This window comes from Onychostruthus taczanowskii, unplaced genomic scaffold (assembly GCF_017590055.1).
Source record: "Onychostruthus taczanowskii isolate IOZ18803 unplaced genomic scaffold, ASM1759005v1 scaffold30, whole genome shotgun sequence".
Taxonomy (NCBI): domain Eukaryota; kingdom Metazoa; phylum Chordata; class Aves; order Passeriformes; family Passeridae; genus Onychostruthus; species Onychostruthus taczanowskii.
In genome coordinates this window covers 7,326,169-7,339,082 of record NW_024500350.1, presented here as the reverse complement: position 1 = coordinate 7,339,082, position 12,914 = coordinate 7,326,169, and positions in this window count along the sequence as shown.

Sequence of the window (12,914 nt, the reverse complement as noted above, 5' to 3'; positions counted from 1 at the left end):
GTAGAGTCTGTTTTATTTTGAAATCTCCTCCAGAATTATTTGGGTGAAAGAGAAAAATGGTCAGATTGCAGGATGAGGCCGTTTGCTGCACGGGGAGAGTTTTACCTTTCCTGGTGTTTTTAATTCTGCAGAAAAACAACATTAAAAAGAAAATATCCAGCATGGACTGCAAAGAGAGCTCATTCCAGGGAAAGCCAGACTGGGATATTCTTGTTTTGGAGGGCTAGGTGCAGCTCTTGCTGGGAAGAGTTGGGAATTCACATTTTGGTGAAGGGTGATAACATCACACCTTGCTCCAGGCATGGCTCTTTCTCTTGAGCTGCTTTTCCATGGATTGTGAATGGATCCTGCAGCCACAGACGGATTGCCTGATTTTTACAGGGCAAAAATGGAGCCCAACGCAGCCCCTGTTCTGTGTCTGTGCTCTCTCAGCACAGGGGGATGTGACAGCTCTGTCCCAAGCAGCTGGAGCAGGGCTCTGGATGGATCTGCAATATCTTCTGCCTTCATGTAAGGGCTTCCACATCGTAATATCAGCCTGAAAAATAATCCCAAACCAAGAAGTCGTAGTGAGGGAGAGCAGAAGGAAGGAGGCCGTCAATGGTACTCACAAATGAATGGTTTCTAGCAGTGCAACCCTCCCAAATGTCCCAGCCTGGCCCTCCTGTTTCATTTCATACACTGAATTCAAAAACCCATCCATCTTTTCATCAGGTCATTTTTACAGGCAAGTGAAAATAAAGGGCAGTACCTTGATGAAAGCTGTGTACAAGATAACCAAAGCAAAATGTGCTTTTTATAAATGACTGTGTCATGCTGGCTGTTTTGGTAGGATATTTAGTGTGACTTATCCCAGATTTCTGCTTCTTTCCATCTTTTCTCCCTTTCCTTTGCTCTCCTCTTCTGGAAAACTTACACATTCCCTAGAAGTGAAAAATATCAGGAGCTTTATGCTCTCCTAATTTGAATCTGCTCACAGCAGGATGAGAACAATAATTACAGGTTCTCTGAATGGTGGCTCAGTTAGAGCTGTGTTACCCTGATGCCTTTTCCTTGGTCTTTAAATTAAGAGTTAGACATAGTTAAGGGATAGAGAGTTTTTATTTCAGTATTGAATAAGGATTTTTATGGTATAAAAATTTGTTAAGGTGGGATATGTTGAAATGTATGTTTATTGTTTGTTGCATATATAATTTTATAGACTTTGCAAATGAGCATATTTGACAAAGATGTTTTAATGAGAAGTTTAAATGAATAGTGTGACATCTCTATCTTAAAGTATCTTTTTAGATGGATTTAATTTTAATTAATAAGATATGCTCTAGAGGGGGCTTTGGTTTTCTAAGATAGCGTAAGGTTTTTTTGGCTTTTAATTGTGAGGCTTTTAGGATTTGGTTTTCTGGCTTAATAGAATATTAGGATTATGTTAAGATATTTGACTTAAAGAATGATAAGTATGTCTGTTAAGGTATATACATACATACTATGAATACATCAGAGACATGTAAGGGAATATATGAGAGGTATATAAAAAGAAAAGGCAAAAAAATCATCATGGCACCAGCCCCTTTCAGTGCCTTTGCCTCATCCCATCACCTTGTTTTCCTCCATCCTGCATTTCCCAAGGCTGGACCATCCATCCTTCCTTTCCCCCATTGCCTGTAGCTGTGTAAAACAGCAACGTGAGTGATTTCCATCTGGCAGCTCTTGCCTCGAACCAGTCTGTGTCTCTACCCACAAATAACTCCCCAATAATTAAATTGTCCGGGTTTTGATCTTGCTCACAGGAGCAGAGCAATTTTCATTCCCTCATGGATTAGCTTATCCTACAAGGTTATGATTCAAGCCTTCCCCACTGCTCCGATATGATTCTTCCAGACCTGGGGCCTGATAGGGCCCTGCACAGCACCAGGCCTCTGTTTTCTCTGTAAATACAGCCTACAAAATTTCAACAAGTCAGCCCTTGTGTGCCACACCGGGAGATTGATGACAAACCACATTATTTTTCCCCTCCATAGAACTGCCCACAATTACAGCAGGGCTCTCTCCAAACACTGCTCTGTTTTTGTCCAGCAGGGAAAGGGCAGCGGCACGGGCCGGGATTCGCCAGCGGGGCTGGAGGCAACACTGAGCAGTATTATTTGGGGAAAATGCCCTTTTCTTCCCTCTTTTTTTCCCCCTATCCATGATAAAATATTGGAGCAGATTCTGCCACGTGGGTTTATGCAAAGCCATGAACCCAGCAGTAAAGGTTATCTCAATACCAAGGCAAGGAAAGGAGGGGCTCAGACCTGGAAAAAAATTCCCCTGAGCTGCTCCTGGGATGCTGAGACTGCTCCCAAACCAGGAAATTGGTGAAATTGGGATTATTAGTGGTTCCTGGAGATTAGGTTTGTCTCACGCTGGGGCTTTGATCCAAAAATCCCTGTTTTTCCCTGTTGGCCCTGTGTTTGATAATTCAGGGAAATAATAACGGTACTGAGAAGGCCACCGCCACACTGTAAGATGTCAGGAGCAAACAGGTTGCAAAAATAAATTTAAAAGGTAATAAAAGGCCCCATCTCCTGAAAGAAGATTCCTGGAGAAGCACGACCACACTGCTGTTGCCATCCCATCATCCCTAATAATCCAGTTTTTTAAACATCCAGTTTTAAATCCCTGATTTTTGTCCTGCTATCCTTCCTGCATTTTGCTTACATCACATAATAAAATTTGGAAAACAAGGATTGCTGGGTGCTCTGATGATCTTTCCAGAAATCTGCTGTCCTCCAGATAACTGAATTCCCAGACTCCATGGAGAACTTGGGAGCACCTGAAGAGCAGGGCTCCCTTTCAAGTGAAAAATGCTCTGAGCATCCAACATCTGTCAGAATTCCCCAATTTGTCACGAGGCTGCTGCAGGCTCATCCATCATCCTGCCACGCCACACTGGAAATGGTGCTGAAAAGATCCAAGTCATTGCCTCCAAAATGTTTTCTTTATCTCTGGGCACCTTCAAATCTTCCACAGGAGCCCTGAAATCTCTGCTCTCCCCGCTCATTGTTTATAAAATGTGTTTAATTTGGGTGGTTTGTGTATGAAATGAGGGTGGTTGAGGGTTTTTTTCTTCCTGCGGGGGCATTTCTGGTCAAAACATGGATGTGCAGCAGATTTCGGAGTGATAAAGAACCCTCTTGTGTTAAGTTTACCCATTGAAACTTCAATTATTTTCTGCTAATTCCATTTTTTGTTAGCTCTTTTTTTACTTATTTACTTAGATCTCCAAATAAATGGTGACATTCCAAGATGTACAGAATATTCAGACCACTGTAGATAAGAAATTAATTGCTTAATTCTTCAATTATGGCACCTATATTGCCAATATTTAACTCAAGAAATGGAGTTTCCAATGAGACCAGTTTAATCAATCTAATTTTTAGGGGCTCAAAATAGAATTTCTACAGTTTCTCATGTCTGTAAAAAAATGTTATGTGCATTTTTCTCATTGGTACCCCAAAGTTTCTCAATAATTTCTGTGAGACTATTGCGCCTTCTAAAGCTTATGTAGCTCTAGATAAGATACACGAATTCCTGAAAAAAAAGCACCTAAAATTCTTCTGGAATTGCAAATTATCTCTGCTTTGGTTGTTTGAAGCTAAATCCTTCTGAAAACTTAATTCTTCCTTGGAATTTCAGATCCAAAAATTCTGGAAAATGAAACAAGGCCTTGAGGTTTCAGCAAGAGATAAACCAGAATTCAAACAAAAACTTCCAAATTCTGTGTGATTTTCTTGGACATCAAAGCAGATTGGAGAATAAAATGAAATGTCACCGGAATGCTGGTATTCAGTCCACAAATTTAAGACAATTTTAATGCTAGGGAAGTGTTAAAAATCCGATATTTGGTTCTAGGAGGACAACGAATCAGTGCAAATGGAGTTTTTCACAGTTCTCTGGGCAGGGAATGGGAAGGATTTTAAAGGGTTTTTGGCAGAGAAGGGGGATAAAGAGCATTGGGCCGATGCCTCCAGTAGCTCTGAGAATCCCACCAGTTTTCCATGAGATTTCTGGCAGCTCTGTGGAAAATGTGAACAGTTTAATCCTGGGAGCTGCAGGCCTGCTCTTGAGGAAGAGGGATCCAGGATGGAGCTGGCAACACTGGAAACGCTCTCTAGTGAACTCAGAAATTGTAGCAAATGCAAATATATTTAATTTAGGCCTTTTTAAAAAAATACTAATTTAAATTTAATTTTTTTCTTTGTTTTTTAACAAATGATCAGTTCAGAACATCCTGATCAATCAGGCCCTCTGTGAGCAGCTTTGGAGTCCTTGCAAGGAGGACGAGCTCAAGCTGTGGCTTTGCAGGGCACTGAGCTGGGGTGGTGAGGTGAAAACCAGGGAAGAGCCATTTCTTGCCCTTAAATTAAAAAAAAAAAAAAAAGTAAAAAAGAAAAAAAAGAAAGGCAGCAATAAAGCAAAAGGCACTTCCTAAAGGTAGCCATTAAATCATTCAACACTCAGCTCCCCTGAGAGCAGAGGGTTCCTCTTTCCTTTCCAGGAGGGGTTTTCAGGAACCATTCCTCATCCCCTGCTCAGTGTCTTCTCCCTGGGCATTGTCCCAGAGCCCATCCAGGGGCAGCACCGCAGCATTCCCTGAGATGGCCTCGGGCCCATAGATCACTTCCCAAAAAGTTTCCAATGGCTCCCCAAAGAGGAGGGCCAAGGGCTCTGTTTTGCTCGTGATAATGTGTTAATGCTCCAAGACCCCACATAAATCTTCTCCCTGCATCATCATTTGTCAAAGTCACAACACGGGGCTGGAAACAGCAAAAAAAAAAAAACAACCCAATTAAACCAAAAAAAAAAAAAAAAAAAAAAAAAAAAGTAAGATGAGATAGAAAACGTGGCTTTGGTTTTTTGTCCCTCCCATGCGGTTTTTCCCCCTCCTCTCCCCCTTCTCCTTTTCTCTTAATCTCTAAACCATCTTGATTGTAGAGAAACGGTAAATAAAGGCTTTGGTTTCTTTAGTTTTTTTGTGTGAGTGCACACGTGCATGGTTTGCTGGACACTTAAAAATGGGAACTCAGAGTTTGTTGGAGGAGCCTTTGCCACCTCTGCTCAGGAAAATGTTCTTTGGGAGAGGGTTGGTCGCCCTGGCGCTGCTTCCCAGTTTAGTCATCGTTTGGGCTGATCAAATTAGATGGAAAAACACGATGGTATCAAAAGCCCTGATGGCTGAGGGAATTTGTTTTTAATCATCTCTGAGGGAACAATCCCACAGACCACATCAAAATGTTCTCCAGTGCTTGCTTGAAGTGAAAAGAAGTCGTGAGAGAGAAAATCGAACTTGTTTCAATGTTTTATTTATCTTTTCCTTTTCAGCTCCATTTCAATGTCTTGTTCTCAATTTCATTTTTCCCCCCCGCCATCCTGATAAAATGGTTCTTTTTAAAACACCTCCTGAAAATCACTGGATGGGGATGTTTAGCTGACGTTTGTGCTCTGAAGTGCCAAGGCAGACACATTTTACTGGTTTTACCATTGGTAATTCTGTCTTAGATGAGTTCTTGATGTCCAGACAAGGAATTGTGATGGCATTTGAGCCCTGTCCCTCCCTTGTGTTTCTGTTAATAAACACCCATTATAGGCACCTTGATAGGCAGGAAGGAAAATAAAGACATTTCGCCACCAGCATTTAATTGGATCTACTGGGAAGAGCCAAGACTTTGGACCTGACATTTTAATCATTATCAGCCCAGCCAGAAACAGATGAAAGCAGGTGGGAACTGAAGGGAAAACAAATGGGAATTGATGTGGCGACACCAACCCCAGCTCAGCCCTGCTGTTTTCAGTCAATTACTGTTAAATACATGGACATGGCAGGATAATCTAGAGTTCCAAGCCCTTCCCAGCCATGCCAGCAGTGCCAGTGAAGTCCCTGAGGGCAGCAAAGCAATTGAGATCAGCCCCACATCCCCTGGGACACGCCTGGGACAGTTTTGGGTGGCAGAACCCATCCTGCAATGCCAGAATAAGGCAGAATAAACAGAATATTTTTATTGAAGCATTAAGGGATAGTGTTGGTAGCCACTACTGGATTCCCAAATCCAGCCAGAGCCTGGAAACTCTTCCAGGGTTGGAGTGAGGAGCCGTGAAACCTCTCCTTTGTTGCACTCTGACATTTGATACGCATTAAACATTAAATATTAAATATTCTACTACAGGCTGACTGGTCTCCCTGCTTTGGAGTGGCTCCATTGCTGCTCCCAGCTCTCTCCCAGGCTTTATCTCTGGTGTCTCTTTACAGCCTGGATCTGAGATCAGGCCAGAACAGGGATGGGATTGCTGTCCATGCAGGAGCCCCTGGAGGTGCTGGCAGCATTCCCAAGCCCTGGCATCCTCCTCCAGCCCAATTAGGTTTCACCTCAGGTAACTCTTCAAAAGAAAACTCTCAATAATCAGAACGTGATGGGCGACACGTCAGGAAAAGGCAAATAAGGGCCTGAAATCCAGCACGAAGCCGCAGTGGAAAATGAGCCATGGGGTTGTTTCCATGAGGGAGCTTGGAGGCTGTACAAGGGCTGGGGGGGAGAGGGGGCACCCCGGGATGGGATGGGGAAGGGAGGGCTCCTGGGCAAAGGTCTGCTCCTAACAGGATCCTCATGGAGCAGGTTTTGGGTTTCACACCCTGCTGACAATTTGCAGCAGTTGGTACGGGGAGGATGAGAAAGGAAATGTTTATGGGGTCTCTCTGGGAGCATGGGAAGGGAAATGTTTATGGGGTCTCTCTCTGGAGAGGAGAAGGAGCCACACGATGCTGCAATGTCCTTTAGGGTTTTATTCCTGTCCCAAATGTGAGTGCAGCTTTTCCTTGTCACAGGGATCCTTTGGGGGATTTGTGGAGCAGGATGAGGCTCAGGTCCACATCCCTGGTTGGGTTCCACACAGGATCCAGAGGGAGAGGGAAAACTGAATCCACAGGGGGATTGCTGCATCACCCCATCCTTCTCCTCCATGGGATCTCTGCCAGACCTCTGGCACTGGGGATACTGGGATGGGGAAAGAGCCTGGGTTGATTCCAGCTCCTTCCTCACCCATCCCCATCCTCACATCCCTGAGGAGCCACCCTGCCATGATGGATGGGGTTATTCCACAGGAACACCAGTGGAAACTGGGCTGGAATTACCCCTCCTCCTCTGATGCCTGTTTAACTGGCTCTTCATTAGGTATGTTTTCTATAAACAGAGATTAAATTTAAAAAAATGACACTGGAAATACTCTGAGGAAAGTGTGTCTCTGGGAGCCAAATGAAACTCCACATAATCCCTCTTCTCTCTGTGAGAAGAGAATAATGTCCTCCAATTAATTACATCGAGGCATATAATTACACACTTACACAGTCAAAGACATTTTGTAGCAGAAACCAGATTGAATGTCAATTCCAGCTTCCAAAACCACACGGAGTTAAAACAAATTTTTGCTCCCATATTGAACTTTTCAAGCCACTTTTATTAATATGTAGAGCGATTATTGTTGACTGGACAAATTATTTGGGATGGAGTTTTTGCTGCAGTGCAGAGCTGGCAGTGCAGAATGCCAGACTCCACAGAGAACTGCAGTAAACCAACATATCTGTGCAAAAAATCTGGATTTTCAAAGATTGTTATCAAAAATAGATGCTGAATAATGGCTGGTTTGGCCAGGAACAATATGTGGTGTTCTCACCAAGGGGTTCCTTATTTCCCTGTGGATTTTTGGCCTCCCTGGGCCATTTCCCTCCCAAATTCATATCGTGGAGGTGGCAATGCCAAGTTTGATAGAACCCGTGGCTCTTGTGTGAAGGAGTTGAAAGCACAAGACAAATTATTGGAATTTACTGGGCAACATTTGCACTCTGGGACTGAAAAGGAAGAAGCGGCTCCTAAAAAACAGCGTTGAACATGTCATCATTATTAAAAACAATCAAGGCAATTAGAGAAAACTCAGCATTTTAAATATGAACATCCACTCCTGGATACCTATTGAGGAATTCTATTTTCCAGGCAACATTTGCTGATGGATTCTGATGTCTCAATCAGGATTTCAGGACACAGATTCTTCCTTATGACATTTGATCTGGCGTGTAAGGAGATATTTTATCACAGCCCTGTAACTATGGACTCCAACTGATTATTTGCTTCAAGTTAAGCATGGGTTTAACTCCTCTTGTTGGCTCTGACATGGACATTCCCACCAGTATAATATTCCCAATCCCTCCTGTTATTACAGCATTCCCCATAACGGGAACCCCAATATTACTGAGGACTTTGGCAACCTTGGCCAATGTCAACAGAATGGGAGGTGCTATTTCATTAATTTCCCCTGACTTGGGACAAAAATAACTTCATCCATGTCTTGGTTTTGTGTTTCAACCTCCAGGAGAACAATTTTCTTAAAAAATAAAGAAATTGGTTACTTTATACCCCGGCTGGTTACATTAGACTGTAATTTCACAAGGCATCAGTGATTCCAGGGGCTGATTTTCTGACAGGCAAAAAAAATGACCACACATTTGCGAGCATCAGTAGTCACCTCTCCTCATGCATAAAGCACACGGACACATTTTTGGCTGTCAGGGTCTGAGCAGCAGAACAGGGGAAGGAAGAAGCAGAGACGTGTTTTGGGTTCCCGACACGCGGGGTTGATGAACGGGGATCCCAGAGTGAAGACAGAAAAATGGGTCCCCGTGGGGCAGGGCAAGATCTCCTCTAATAACAGAATGAGTGAGCAAATCAGGGCAACCACAGCCTTCCTGATGGGGGAGAGACCACAAAAAACAGGAGGCAAACAGGTAAGGGAGGGGGAATTCACTGCCCAGGTAGAGCTGGGTGTCAACATATTTATGGTTTGGTCTCTTCTGTATCTCCTCAGGTCCTCCTTAAGCAGGATTTGGGGGTTTAGTCTTTTTTATTTTTTCGGTGAGCGGTTAAAATGAACGCTCACAAACCCTTCTGCAGGACTCTGTTGTAAATTTGTAGCAACAAATGTTTAAAATCTCCGTGTAATAAAGGCCACGTGCCCGACCCTGAAACTTTTGCAACAAACGGTCTTCCATTTTTTATTTTTTATATTTTATTGTTATGATTTTTTTAATGCTGTACAATCAGCAATAACACCACAATCACATGTTTGAAGCTGGTATTAATAATTTTACAGCCAGTAAACACCTGAAACCTCTCCTCTCCTCTCTTTATTGGCTCCCTGGATTTTTATGAGTGTATTGCTGCAAATAACGCAGAGCAGGGAGTTGCCATGTTGGGAAAGACCAGGTGCCCATCTGTTTCAAAACCATTCCTAGAGTTAAGCTTGAAATGCATTAAAATCATGGAGGGGTTGAATTTTGACCCAGTTTTGCTCCCTGACCTCCACTTTGCCATGATGGCAAAGCAGTTTGACAAAATGTGTCCTGAGTTTTGGCTCTGTGAAGGATCCAGGAGGAGAACAGAGCGAGAGGGAGGAAAAGAATTCCTTCTCTTTACTCAGGATCTTCTGAAAGGGTTGGTCATTGTTTGGGGTCACCCCTTCCCGTTGGACGGCCCGCCCTGTGGGATGTGGGAGGGAGCTGTGGCTGCTCCATCCCTGGAAGTGTTCAAGGCCAGGTTGGACAGGGCTTGGAGGAACCTGGGATCCTGGAAGGTGTCTCTGCCATGGCAATGAGTGGAAGGAGATGAGATTTTAAGGCCCCTTCCCAACCCAAATCAACTCCATGTTTCCAAGATCTATTTCAGCCATCATGGCAGAAAGGAAGGGCTGGGTGGGGTTTTCTTGGCCTGAAGGACATGCCCAAGCCTATCCCTGTTCCATGAGGGTCAAAGCTCATCAAAACCCTTTGCTGAACATGGATTCCCCTCAAAAAACCAGCACTAGTGAGGGTTCAGGTCTGCTTTTGAAGACAATTCAGACCATGTCCTCTGTGCCCTTTCCATGGAGCATATAGACATAAACATATAGCGTGTATTAAATGTGTATGAAATGTAATGTGTACTAAAATGAAGGCTGTGGCAGAGGGGAGAATTAAACCCAGGTCTCTCAAATCCCAAGTTAACCTTAACCACTGGATTATTTTCCTCTCTCGTGTGAATGCTGCCTGTGCACATTGTGTACAAATAGGAGAGAGATTTACTGGAGAAATAACCTCTGCCACAATAATCCACGTGTGTACATGGATATAAATATATATATTCTCAATAGCAGCCTGCGAAAGCATCGCCTCATAAAAACTCTCTGAACACTCAGTAAATTCTGGGCCAGATTTCAACTCATGTTCCTGAGATAAGGACCAGAGGGAGGAGGAAGAAACAGACAGCAGCAATCCTTTCATCCCCCTGGCCACAGCTGGTGGGGCCGTTCCTTTCAGCAGATGGGAATAAAAATAGATATATTTACAATTTACAATTGCAGTTGGATGGAGAAAGAAGCAGCAGTGAACACAGAGCAGTCGTTTGCTAAACCCATAATAGTGGGGATTATGCAGCGCTGCTGCTACAATAACATTCGTTTGCTGTCAGCGCTCCTGTGTAAAAACAAATTAGCTGGATGATTAATGAACATCCCCAGCAGCATGTGGATTCTCCTCGGTGATGCTCCAGCCCAGTGTGAAACGTGCTGCTCTGAGCTGTCCCTGCTCTTTGTGCTGTGCTGTCCCCTCTGCACACCTGGCTGCCGCTGGTAAAGGGGGGTTCTGGCTCTTTTTAGGGGTTTTTAGGGCCCCTCAGTTTGGGAAGGACATTGAGATACTTGAGCCCATCCAGAGGAGAGCAACGAGTCTGGGGAGGGGCTGGGAACACAAATCCTGTGAAGAATGACTGAGGGAGCTGGGGGTGCTCAGCCTGGAGAAAAGGAGACTCAGGGGTGCCCTCCTCACTCTGCACAGCTCCTGAAAGGTGCCTGTGCTCAGCTGGGGCTGGGCTCTTTCTCCAGCAGCACTGACACAACCAGAGCACACAGCCTCCAGCTGCACCAAGGGAATACAGGTTGGATAGCAGGAAAAAGTGTTTCACAGAAAGGGGGATACAGTTCTGGAATGGCTGCCCGGGGAGGTGGTGCAGTCCCCATCCCTGGTGTGTTTAACAAAGCCTGGATGTGGCACTGGGGGCCAGGGTTCAGTTGAGGGGCTGGGGCTGGGTTGTACTCGATGATCTTGAAGGTCTCTTCCAAACTGGTGATTCTGTGAAAGAGCAAACTGAGAGTCCAGAAAGAGGTGCTGAGGTGAGAAATGTCTCCTTGATGTTTGGTGTGACCTGAGGATGGCTTTATGGAGAGGGCCCTGCTGCCAGCCTCCAGCAAAGCAGCCCTTGGGTTGGAGAGCTGAAGAGGTCACAGCCAAAATTCACAGAGTGTTTGGACAATGCTCTCAGAAAGAGGGTGGGATTTTGGGGTGCCCTTTGCAGGGCCAGGAGTTGGTCTGGATGACCTTTGTGTGTCCCTTTCACCTGACAGTATTCCATGCTGTGATTCTGAGGGTCCCCTGGGCGCTGTGGGACAGGGGTGGCTCTGTGTGACAGGAGGGACTCCTGGGGGAACGAGCAGGCACAGAGCAGGATCTGCTCCCTCCTCCCCTGACCACCCCCTGCTCCATTGTGTTTTCCTTTTGGAACTTCTACCTTTTCTATCCCTTCCAAGCTCACATACCTGACGGGAATCAGAGCAAAAACCAACTGTGGAGAGCTGGAATCTGTCACCAAAAGGCACCTCCAGAGATCTCCTGCTTGTTTTTGCTGCTGTACATGTGGGGACTGCAGCCTCTGGGCATTTTAAAAGTGTTTTTTCACTTTGAAATACCCACCTGTCTCTCTCAGAGGTGTTTCAGATGATTTTGCAGAGGATAGGGAGATGAATGTGTTTTTTCACTTTAATTAATCAACGCATGATTAGTCCAGGAGCTGAGCTTCAAAGATCCTTGTGTGTCCCTTCCAGCTCAGCATATTCTGTGAATCTTTGATTCTACAAATGGCCAAGGAGGAAGGAAGCCCTCGGTGTGAGTTGTTAGCCCAGAAAGGGTGGGCAGACAATCCCAAATGTGAGCCAGCCTTGCAGGGAGTGCCGGATCTCTCCAGGTTTGTATGGAAAGGTGGAACCGGTTTGGCTGTGAACACAAAACCCCAAAATGGTTTGGGTTGGAAGGGACCTTAAGGATCATCTCATCCACCCCCCAGCCATATTCAGGGACATCTTCCACTATCCCAGGGTGCTCCAAGCCCTGTCCAACCTGGCCTTGGGCACTGCCAGGTGCTCCTGGTGCTGAGCCCTCCTGCAGGGCCCTGAGGCAGAGCTCCTTTCTGGCACTTATGGGGTTAAGGGTGCTCTTTCTATTCCACACACACTCACACGAGCCTCCAGCAGTTATATAATATAAAAAGGCTCTTTTCTCATATCCCCACAGCGTGCAATAGGACTCCACATATAGCACACCAAAAACATAAAAAAATAAAAGAAGCCCAAACACTGCCAAAATCTACATTTTCATTTGGCAAACCAGTTAAATCTATTCATAATCTGGTGCCTGAATCAGGTTTCAGACCAGACTAGACTGCCTTGGCTCCTGGTTTTTGTTGCTCGACCTGTCTCTGACTGAATTTAGCTATGATGTTACATCTTTAGCTGTAGAAAATTTCTAATAATGGTAGCCTGTTTTATTTTGCCACTGGAGGGTACAAGTTCCAGCATTTCCGTACCCAGGTCCAATTGGAGCCAGTTTTGGACTTTTTTTTGGACAGAAACCTCCCTTGTTGCTTTGCACTGTTTTTTTTTTTTTTTTTTTTTTTTCTTTTTTTTTTTTTTTTTTTTTTTTCCTTTTTTTTTTTCTTTTTTAGTTTTAATACTGTTCACCCTCACAGCTTCCAGGAGGCGAAATGAAAACACAGCAAATGTGAAATGTGCAGTGTCAAAAATCCACG